This window comes from Tamandua tetradactyla, chromosome 7 (genome assembly GCF_023851605.1).
Source record: "Tamandua tetradactyla isolate mTamTet1 chromosome 7, mTamTet1.pri, whole genome shotgun sequence".
NCBI lineage: Eukaryota > Metazoa > Chordata > Mammalia > Pilosa > Myrmecophagidae > Tamandua > Tamandua tetradactyla.
In genome coordinates this window covers 133,093,799-133,106,248 of record NC_135333.1, presented here as the reverse complement: position 1 = coordinate 133,106,248, position 12,450 = coordinate 133,093,799, and positions in this window count along the sequence as shown.

Below are 12,450 nucleotides of genomic sequence, written 5' to 3'. Positions count from 1 at the left end.
ACATCCCTTATACACACTGCTGTATATTCTGTCACTAACTCCACTCCTAACACCCCTTCTCATAATTATTCTACTACTCATTTTTGGGCCCTGTCTGTTAAAACTCTTAACCAGCTTTATTCATAGAACCATCCAAACAATGACCAATCAGGCTGTCGGCAATTTCTACTCCTCTGGCAAAAACATCAGTACCAGCCACTGTTCTGTGACAAAACATAGGGACAGCTCTATGCCCGCCACAAGCCGGAAGCAAATACAGGAGATAGACCTTTGTCTTTCAGCATCCCAAGAAAACTAAAAGGAAAAGGCTGGAATGTTAGGCAGAACCCCTTCCCCCATCATGTGACCAACCCCTAGCAAATATTCCAAGAAGCTTTCCTCACCCATAATTTCCAGGCAGCCCACCAAGCCCACCCCAGCCCAAGCAGCAGTGACTCCTCTTGCCCTCTGGCAGCTGTAATCTCAAAATAAGCACTCTTAACCCAACATCCGCCCTGCATGCACTCATAACCCAGTTGCAACCCTGCATGACTATGGCAGCATTTAAATTTTGAACCTCACCAATGAAAAGCTGCCAACTCCCCATTTAGCCCTCCACTTCTACACCAACAAATGAGAACATGGCAATTTCCCACATCCAAACCAGAGAATGAAAATCCACCACCTCCCTTTCCCTATTTCCCGTCAACCATCCTATATAATCTGTACCTCTTCCCCTGCTGGAGACTTTCGCCATCTTAGGCTTCAGCCTACCTATGCATAGCCTTGCAATAAAACTCCTCTGATTAGAAAAAAAAAGATCTAATTGTAATCACTAAAACTAATAATCCCTTAGAACATAGGTGTATATCTTTATGATCTTAGATTTGGCAATGATCTTAAGAAATCATTTAAGAAACCATCTAAGGATAGGATACTAAAACCACAAGCTATAATTAGATAAATAAATATAATCCAAGTGGGTTTTATTTGAGGTATGCAAGGATTGTTCAATACAAGAAAATCAAGTACTGTTATACACCATATTAACAAACTAAAAGGGAAAAACCACATGATCGTTTTCAATGATGCAGAAAAGGTATTTGACAAAATTCAGCATCCTTTCATGACTAAAACACTTCAAAAGGTAGGAATCAAAGGAAACTTCCTCAACATGATCAGGGCATATATGAAAAACCCACATTTAACAATATACACAATGGACTAAAGATAAAAGACAAGACAAGGATGCCCACTGTAATAAACTGCTATTCAACATTGTGCTAGAAGGTCTAGCTAGAGCAGTTAGGCAAGAAAAAGAAGTAAAAGGTATCCAGATTGAAAAGGAAGAAGTAAAATGGTCACTATTTGTGGATGACATGATCCTATATTTAGAAAATCCAGAAAAAAATGACAACAACTTGGGCTAATAAACAAGTTCAGCCAAGTGGCAGAATACAAGATCGACACACAAAAATCAGTGGTGCTTCTATACACTAATAATGAGCTATCTGAGAGGGTAATCAAGAAAAACATTCAATTACAACAGTTCTTAAAAGAACCAAATAACTAGGAATAAACTTAATCAAAGATGTAAAGCATTTGTACACAGGAAACTACAAACTACTACTAAAGGAAATTGAAGATGATCTTAATATTTCAGTGATAGAATTCTCGCCGGCCATGTGGGAGACCCAGGTTTGATTCCCAGTCCATGCACTTCCCAAACAAGCAAACAAGCAAACAAGCAAAAACAAACAAAAAGTCAAACCAAAAAAGAGAAATTCAACAAATTGTGCTGCAATAAGGGGATACTCACATGGAAAACGAAATGTGACCCATACCATACAGCATACAAAAAAAAAAAAAGATCTGAATAAACAGAAAGATATTCCATGTTCGTGGATTAGAAGGCTAAATGTCATTAAGATGTCAATTCTACCTAAATTGATATATATATATATATATTCAATGCAATTCCAATCAAAATTCCAACACTACTTTGCAGAAATGGAAAAACAAATTATTAATTTTATTTGGTAAGGGGCCTCAAGTAGCCAAAAACATCTTAAAGAAAAAAGAATGATGTTGGAGGTATCACGCTTCCTGACTCTAAAGCATATCATAAAACCACAGTGGTCAGAACTGCATGGTATTGGTGTAAAGACAGACATATTGATCAGTGGAACCAAACTGAAAGTTTAAAATTGATCCTCAGGGCAGTAAGACGGTGGCTCAGTGGCAGAATTCTCACCTGCCATGCTGAAGACCCAGGTTTAATTCCTGGTGCCAGCCCATGTAAAAAAAAAAAAAAAAATCTGACCCTCAGATCTATGGTCAGTTGACTATTTTTTTTATTGACAAAACAAAACAACATACAAACACAAACACTCTTAACATATGAACATTCCATACTTGGTGTACAATAATGGCTCACAATATCATCACATAGTTGTATATTCATCACCATGATCATTTCTTAGAACATTTGCATCATTCCACAAAAAGAAATAAAAAGAAAAAAGAAAAACCTCATACATACCATACCCCTTACCTCTCATTGACCACTATTATTTCCATCTACACAATATATTTTAACCTTTGTTCCTATTATTTTTCTATACCCCTTACCAATTCCTTTCATTGATCACTAGTATTTCAATCTACTCAATTTATTTGAACATTTGTTCCTATTATTTATTTATTCTTAATCCATATTTTTTACTAATCTGTCCATACCATAGATAAAAGGAGCATCAGACACAGGTTTTCAAAATCATACAGTCACACTGCAAAAGCTATATCATTGTACAATCATCTTCAAGAAACATGGCTACTGGTACATAGCTCTACAGTTCCAGGCACTTCCCTCTAGCCTCTCTAATACACCTTAAACTAAAAAGGGGATATCTATATAATGCATAAGAATAACCTCTAGGATAAATGCTTGACTCTGTTTGAAATCTCTCAGCCACTGACACTTTATTTTGTCTCATTTCCCTCCTCCCCCTTTCGGTTCAGGTTTTCTCAATCCCTTGATGCTGAGTCTCAGCTCATTCTAGGATTTCTGTCCCACATTGCCAGGAAGGTTTATACCCCTGGGAGTCATGTCCCACATAGAGAGGGGGAGAGCAGTGAGTTTGCCTGCCGTGTTGGCTGAGAGAGAGACAGGCCACATCTGAGCAACAAAAGAGGTTCTCTGGCGGTGACTCTTAAGTCTAATTTTAAGTAGGCTTAGCCTATCCTTTGCGTGGATAAGTTTCATATGAACAAACCCCAAGTTTGAGGGCTCAGCCTATTGATTTGGTTGTCCCCACTGCTTGTGAGAATATCAGGAATTCTCCAAAGGGGAAGTTGAATGGTCAACTGACTTTTGATAAGGCTCCCAAATCCACTCAACTGGAACAGAACAGTCTCTTCAATAAATGGGGTTGGAAGAACTGGAAACCCATAACCAAAAGAAGGAAAGAGGACCCCTATCTCACACCCTATATAAAAATGAACTCCAAATGGATCAAACACCTAAATATAAGAGCCAATACGATAAAACTCTTAGAAGAATATGTAGGGAAACATCTTCAAGATCTAGTGGTAGGTGGTAGTTTCTTAAGACTTTATACCCCCAGCTCAAACAACAACAAAAAAAAGATAAATGGGAGCTCCTTAAAATCAAATAATTCAGTGCTTCAAAGGGCTTTGTCAAAAAAGTGAAAAGACAACTGTCCCAATGGGAGAAAGTACTTGGAAACCACATATCTGTTAAGGGTTTGATATCAGAATATATAAAGAAGTCCTATAACTCAACAATAAAATGACAACACAATTTAAAATTGGACAAAAACTTAAACATTTTTCCAAAGAGGAAATACAGATGGCTAAAATGCACATGCTTCACTAGGTATTAGGAAAATGCAAATCAAAACCACAATGACATATCATCTCAAACTCAGCAGAATGGCCACTATTAAACAAACAGGAAACTACAAGTATTGGAGAGGATGTGGAAAAACTGAGACACTTCTTCACTGCTGGTGGAACTGTAAAATGATACAGCCACTGTGGAAGATGGTTAGGCAGTTCCTCATGAAGTTAAGTATAGACTTGATTATCAGTTGGTGTGATGGTTAGGAACTGGTGTCAACTTGGCCAAGTGATCATGTCTAGTTGTCTGGTCAGGCAAGCACTGGCCTGACTGTTGCTGCAAGGACATTTCATGGCAGGCTGATAACATCTGCTATCAACTAAGATGCACCTCTCACAATGAGATAATACAGTCAGTTGAAGGCTTTTGAAGGAGAAGAGAGACTTCATTGTTTCTTCAGCCAGTGAACCTCTCCTGTAAAGTTTATCCAGACCTTTCATCGGAGCCACCAGCTTCACAGCCTGTCTAATAGATTTTGAAATCTTCCATTCCCACAGTTATAAAGACACCTTTATAAATCTTATATTTACAGATCTCTCCTGTTGATTCTGTTTCTCTAGAGAACCTTGACATACCCAGCAATCCTGCTCCTCATAATATACCCAGAAGATTTGAAAGCAGGGACACAAGCAGACATTTTCACACCAATGTTTACAGCCATAATAGTCACAACTGACAAAAGGTTGAAACAACCCAAGTGTCATTAACAGATGAATGAATAAATAAAATGTGGTATATACATATAATGGAGTATTATTCAGCAGTAAGAAGGAATGAAGTCCTGAAGCACACGACAACATGGTTGAACCTTGAAGATATTATGTTAGGTGAAATAAGTCAAACAGAAAAGGACAAATATTTATATCACTGATATAAACAAATTATAATTTGTAAACTCATAGGCATAAAATATAGTAGACTGATAGGATATAGAATGAGGTTTAATATTCTTTAATATCTCAATTACTAAATGAGGAGTGGTTGCTCAATATGTGCAGAATGTTTAACTTGTTTGAACTTAAATGTTTGGAAATAGACAGAGGTTGATGGTAGCACATTATCGTGAGATAATTAACAGTACTGAACAGTGTGTGATATGGTGAAAAGGGAAAGTTTAGAGTCATGTATATCACCAGAAGGAAAGTTGGAGGTTAAAATATGGGAACACGTAATACAGTGAATCTTGTGGTCGACACTGTACATGGTTAACTGTACAAATATAAAAAAGTTATTTCATGAACATGCACATGTACATGAACATGTACATGCACATGTACAGCACAATTATAAGGACTTAATAATAGAGAAGTATACGGGGGAAAATGTACCTATTGCAAAGTTTGGAATATAGTTAAAGTAATATTTTTCATCAACAGTAGCAAATGGACCACACTAATACTCTAAATCAACAACGAGAGGGATAAGGGTATGGGAGGATTTGGGTTTTTTTTTTTTAATTTCTTTTCTGGAATAATGTTCTAAAAGTGTTCTCCACCCAATCCATGTTAATGATCACTCTTGATTGAGTCACATCTCCAGGGAGATTATCTAATTACAGATTCAAACATACAGTACTGAATAAGGATTAGAAAAAACGGCTGGATTTATAAAATGGGATTAGGATTAAAACATGGCTTTTCTAGGGTATACAATGCTTTCAAATCAACACACATGTGATCCAGCAATTCCACTTCTATGCATATAACAAAGAGAACTGAAAGCATGCCTACACAAAACCTGTACACAAATGTTCATGCAAGCATTATTCATCATAGCAAAAAGAGGCAGGAACCCAAATGTTCAGCAACTGACGAATGAATAAACAGTGGTATATACATACAATGGAATATTATTCAGCAATAAAAAAGAATGAAGGTCTGATATATGCTACCACATGTATGAACTATGAAAACATTACACCAAGTGAAAGAATCCAGTCACAAAGGACCACAAGTTTTATGATTCCATATATAAAATGTCCAGAATAGGCAAATCTACAAAGACAAAAAGGGATGAGTGGTTGCATAGGGCTGGGGAGGAGTGGGAAGAGAAAAGGGGAGTGGCTGCTAATTGTTATATGGTGTTTTCTTTGTTTTGACATGGGCAGGCTCTGGGAATCAAACCCAGGTCTCCAGCATGGCAGGCAAGAACTATGCCACTGAGCCACTACTGCCCACCTATTATATGTTTTTGTTTTTGTCATGGGCAGGCACCAGGAATTGAACCTAGGTCCCCAGCAAGGCAGGCGAGAAATCTACCACTAAGCCACTGCTGCCTGCCCCTTTCCTTGATTCTTAACACCATTTCTTCTCATTCTAAATATTTTGAAAGATGATAGTTCCCAAATCAACAGCAAATGATAAACTAGATGGGCACTGTAAAAGAAATTTCAAATTTCAAATCATGCAATGGACCACAATGGAATACAATTAGAACTACAACATATCAAAATTCAGGGGATTCCACTAAAGCAGTATTTAAAGGGAATTTACGTTTGGCAATTATACTGAACTCCCTAGAATCAAAATATAAACTTATTTTAGACCTAAAGTAACAATTGATTAAAAGTAGACTTTAGAGGCTGATCAAACAGATAAAGTGTACCTAATTTATGCCAGCTACTGTCTTGGTCCTAAAAATGAACAACACAAAGAAGCCCCATTTTATGGCATTACTGTCTGGACTCTAAAACAACACAAAGAAGACCCCTACCCTTACGGAATTTATATTCTAGAAAGGGTTAAAGGTGATGAACAGTATATAAATAAGACAATTTCAGATAGTAATAATCTACATTAAGAAAATAAAACAGAGCAATTTAAAAGAGAGAGGTCAGTAAAGTGTGAAGAGATGACACATGAACTGAAATCTGAAGGAAAGGAGGTAATACAAAGATCCAGGCATAGGCAATAGTGTTTCAGACACAGAGATGAGCAAGTGCAAAGGCCATTGGATGGGAAATACATCAGAGGAATAGAAAAATCTGAGTGGCTGGAGTAAGTCAAGTGAAGGAGGCTTGATAGGCGACATATTTGAAAAAGACAGACATAGAGATCAGTTCACAGGGAGATTTGAAGGCCATGTTAAGAAATCTGAATTGTATTCTAAATACACTGGTAATCATTGGAGGTTTTATTTTAGGGCATGACATATTTGGTTTATGTTTTTCAGGACAACTTCAGCTCCTGTGTGGAAAAGATATAATGATGGCATAAAGAGAATGTACAATTAGATATACATTTTGGTAAAACAGCTATAAGAACTTGCTAGTTAACTGGATGTAGGAACATAGGAAAAGAGAATAAAGAATTATTACTAGGTTTGCAGCTTGAGCAACCTACATAAGCGATGTTATTTACAAGGGAAAGGAAAGACTAGGGGAAGAACAGGTTTAGGTGCAAGTAAGCATGTAAATCAGAGTTTTGTTTTGGAATGTAAAATTTTAAAATTAGCAAGATGGATATATAAACCTGGACCTAGGAGGGTAGTAAAGGCTGAAGATATACATTTGGGAGTCATCATTAAATATCTGATATTTAAAGCCATTATACCTGGTAAAAATCACCTAGAATAAATGTCTAGATAGATGAGCAGAAGAGCAGGAAGCAGGACTGGGCACTCAGTAGTAAAGACTGAGCAGAGGGGGAGGACCTGACAGAGAACAAAAAAGAGTAATCAGTCAAGTAGGAGGAAAACTGGGATTGTGGCATGTTCAAGAATTCAGAGATCATGAACTAATTTCCTGCATGTAAATTTACTCAATACGAGGCAAGCAGACAAAAAATTATCAAGGAACAAAGATTTAAAAAAAAAAAAAGGAGGCAGGCAACAGTGGTTCAGTGGCAGAGTTCTTGCCTGCCATGCCAGAGACCCAGGTTCGATTGCCAGTGCCTGCCCATGCAAAAAAAAAGTAAAAAAAATTATAAAAAGGACAGAAAAGAGAGAAATGGTAATTTGGGAACACTGTCTTGTTTGTACACTTTTTTTTGTAAATGGATTAGCTGACAGCTAACAATAGGCTGAAATGGATAGCACAAAACCACCTGACTGTAGGTAGTACAGTAATGTAAGTACACTGAATGAAGATGAATGTGTGATAGAGGGAGAAGGACTGAGGGGCACATATGAAACCAGAAAGAAAGACAGAGGGTAAAGACAGAGACAACATAATTTAAGAATGCCTAGAGTGGACAGATGGTGATTAAATGTATAAATTAAAAACGTTTTTGCATTAGGGAGAACAAATGAATGTTTTTATTGCAAGGTGTTGAAAATAGATGGTATATGGGAAAAAGTACAATCAGTGCAAGCTAGAGTCTATAGTCAACAGTAACACTGTAATATGTTTCCACTCAATGTAACAAAGACATTAATGCCAAAGCTAAACGTCAAGGTGTGGGGTGGTGGTGAAGGACAGAGGAAAGGGGTATGGATTTTTTGTGGAAGAAAAGGAAATGTTTTCAGATTGACTATGGTGGCGAAGGCATGTCTATACACTTAGATTGGATGTATGATGTGTGAACAAAACTGTTTAACAATGAACTGAGGGAAACAAGTGATAGAGAAAATGTGGAGAAAGAAATGTTTTTGCAGCCTTTTGGAGGGCAGTGTAGTGGTTCCACAGGAGGCTAGGGGTGGGGTTGCCATATGATCTTAAAACCCCGTTGTTCAGTACATACATGGAGAAATTGAGTGTGGGAACAGGAATGGATATTTGCACAATGGTGTTTCTAGCAGCAGTTCCCAATCCACAATGAACGGATGTGGATCCACAATGAATGTATGTGGTATAAAGGTACAATGACTGAGGAAAGGAAGGGGGAACTATGGTGTATACATACAATGGACTACTGAGCCACTGCAAGAAGGAATGAAGTTGTGAAGCATGCAACTAGTTGAACACCATAAATTCATGGAATCTTGAATAGGGCGTGAGATTTTATTGGTTTGTCCAGGTTAGTGCAATGCCCTGATATATCCAGAATGATTTGAGCAATGAATAAAGAAGTATTTGCAAAGTTCCACTGGGAGAATGGGAAGGAGGAAATAATGAATTTCCCCATTTGGAGAATTTCTGATATTCTTGCAAGCAGTGGGAATAACTAAATCAACTGGCCAAGCCCTCAACCCTGGGTATACCCCTGTTCTAGTTTGCTAGCTGCCAGAATGCAACACATCAGAGACAAATTGGCTTTTAATAAAAGGGGATTTATTTTGTTAGTTCTTCAGAGGAAAGGCAGCTAACTTTCCACTGAGGTTCTTTCTTATGTGGGAAGGCACAGGATGGTCTGTACTGGCCTTCTCTCCAGGCCCAGTGGTTCCAACAACTGTCCCCGGGGTGATTCCTTTCTGCATCTCCAAAGGCCTGGGCTGAGCTGCGAGTGCTGAGATGAGGAATGCCGAGCTGCTTAAACTGTGCTACATGCTATGTTGCGCTCTCATTTAAGCACCAGCCAAGTAAGTCAAACGTCATTCATTGCAGCAGGCCTGCCTCCTAGCCGACTGCAGATGTAATTAGCAACAGATGAGGTTCACGTAACCTTTGGCTCAAGTCCACAGCAACAGAACTAGGTGCCTTCACCTGGCCAAGTTGACAACTGAATCTAACTACCGCAACCCCTATGAAACATTCCTTGCAAAGGACAGGCTAAGCCTACTTAAAATTAGGCCTAGGAGTTTCCCCCAGAGAACCTCTTTTGTTGCTCAGATGTGGCCTAAGCCAACTCAGCAGGTGAACTCACTGCCCTCCCCCCTCCCCTGTGTCGGACATGACTCCCAGGGGTGTAAATCTCTCGGGCAATGTGGGACAGAAATTCCAAGATGAGCTGGGACCCAGCATCAAGGGATTGAGAAAGCCTTCTTGACTAAAAGGGGGAAGAGAGAAATGAGAAAAAATAAAGTGCAGTGGCTGAGGGATTTCAAACAGTCTAGAGGTTATCTGGAGAGTATTCTTATGCATTATATAGACACCCCTTTTTAGTTTATGGTTTATGACAGTGGGTGGAGGGAAATACTTGAAACTGTTGGGCTGTGCTCCAGTAGCCTAGATTCTTGAAGATGACTGTATGAAGGTGTAACATTTACAATGTGACTGTATGACTGTGAAAACCTCGTGTGATGCTGCTTACATCTGGGGTATAGACAGAAGAGTAAAAAAACATGAATAAAAAATAAGTAAGTAATAGGGGAACAAAGGGTGAAATAAATTGGGTAGAGGTCAATGAGAAGGAAGGGTAGGGTGTTTGGTATATATGAGTTTTTTCTTTTTATTTCTTTTTCTGGAGTGATGCAAATGTTGAAAAAAAATGATCATGGTGATGAATACACAACTACGTGTGATATTGTGAGCCACTGATTTTGTACCATGTTTAGAATGTGTGTGTTTGAAGATTTCTCAATTAAATAGCTAAATAAGTCAAACTGAGCAAGCTGTCCTTGAGCAGGTTGACTTTATCATAAAAGAAATAAATTTCAGCTTATGCATTCTCCAAAGTCTTGAGAGTTTAGCTGTGGAGTACATGTGACAGGCTGTCACTGCATAACTGTTAGTGGCCACTATTTTAGGCCAGGTGTTAACCATTTCCTCATCAGTATTCCTCAGATGTCACAGAAAACAAGTGTTTTAAGAAAACTATGGAAGCCAGTAACTTAATCAGAAGATATAAACCACCCTCACAAAAGTGTTTTCACACCAGAGGTTCTGAAACATTAGTGTGCATTAGAAACACCTGGAGGGTTTGTTAAGCCCCATCCCCAAAGTTTCTGATTCAGTAAGAATGAAGTGGGGCCTAATAAGGTGCAAGTTTAACATGTTCCCAGCTAAGGCTGATGCTGCTGATCTGAGAACCATACTTTCTGAATACCACTGCCCTAGAGAAATATGAATATATGCAGTAGGGAGCATGTTCAAGAAGGAGTGTTCATAGCTACCTTGTTTATATTAGTAAAAAAACTGAAAACAACCCAATGTCCATAGTTAAATGGATAAATAAATTGTGGGATGTTATACAATGGAATTATATACAGCCAAGGAAATGTATGGTTACATGAATCTATTCAGATGAATCTTAAAATCAATGGTGAGCAAAAAAAAGTGTCACTGAAGCACACATATAATTTGAATCTATTCACAGAAAGGTAAAAAACAGGAATAATTAAACACTGTCATTTAGAAATACAAACATATGTGGTTAACAAAAATAAAAAGTAAATAAGCACAACTCAGAATACCTGGTTTTCTGGGAGCTGGGAAGAAAGAAGTATCAGAGGGGTTATCAATGTTAGTGTTCTGTATGTTCAGTGATGAGTGTACTTTAAACTGTACATATACTTTTCACATTCTTGGATGAACTATTCTTGTGTGAATTATTTCATAATATTTTAAATAAAATTAAAAGGAGGTAATGAAAAGCTCTGTCAGATAGCACTGAGGGTTCAAGAAAGAGAGCAGAGAGCACAGAAGTGACTTGAATTTGGAAAGGGGAAGCTTTTTAGTAATCTCTAGAAGAGCAGTTTCAGTGGAATGATGAAGACCGATGCCAAATGATAGAAGACTGAGAATGCGGTATTCAAAGAAGAAACTACTAAAATCATGAGAAATGCAAATCAAGTATTTTTGGAGTACACATAAAGGGATTACTTCCATCTAGGAGTAATCAACAAGGCTTCATGGAGGAGGAATTTTTACAGGATTCTGAGGGATGGACAAGATTTGGTTACATGGCAATGAGAAATGTAGGATGTTTTAGGCAAAGAAATAGAACAATATGAACAATGTCAACAAAGATAGAATCAAGCAAAAGTTAGGTATGTAGGGAAAGGAAAGCAGTTAAGTTCAGCCCAAGCACAGGTGGCTGGGTAAGGCATGGGATATATGCTAGACAGATACAGGTTGCTCTTGGTCTGCACTGGCCAACACAGTAGTTATTGGCTACATGTGACCACTGAGCACTTGAAATTTGGCTAGTTCAACCTAAGTTTTATTTAATTGCAATTAATTTTAAAAACTGGACACCTGATTCAGTTGGAAGAACTTAGGTGTATGAGTTTACTTTTTCAACTCTAGCTTTTATGAAATCTAAATATAAAGTTTTTCCTATGTAAATGTAGTAAAGTTTTTCCTATGTAAATGCAGTATCTGAATTGAAATGGGTTTTAAGTAATCAAACTTGATCAATTGTACAGGATTTAGCAATGAACATTCCATGTCTTGAGGTCACCTTAGCTGTTAAGTGTAAAATATATTCTGGATTTTGAAGACTTCACATGGAAAAAAATGTGAAATAACTCATCAATAAATTTTTGAGATAATGTTGAGATAATATTCAGTTACATAAATTTATAAAACTACCTTAATTTCACCTGTTCTATACTTTTTTTAATGTGGCCATTAGAAAATTTTAAATTACACATAGTTCACATTATCTTTCTATTGGACAGGGCTAATTTAAATAAAGTTGAGTACGGTTATATTAATCAGTAGAAAATATAGAGTCACTGAAATCTCAAAATGTCCACAATAGAATTTTCTTCTGGGGGTAGAGAGGTGG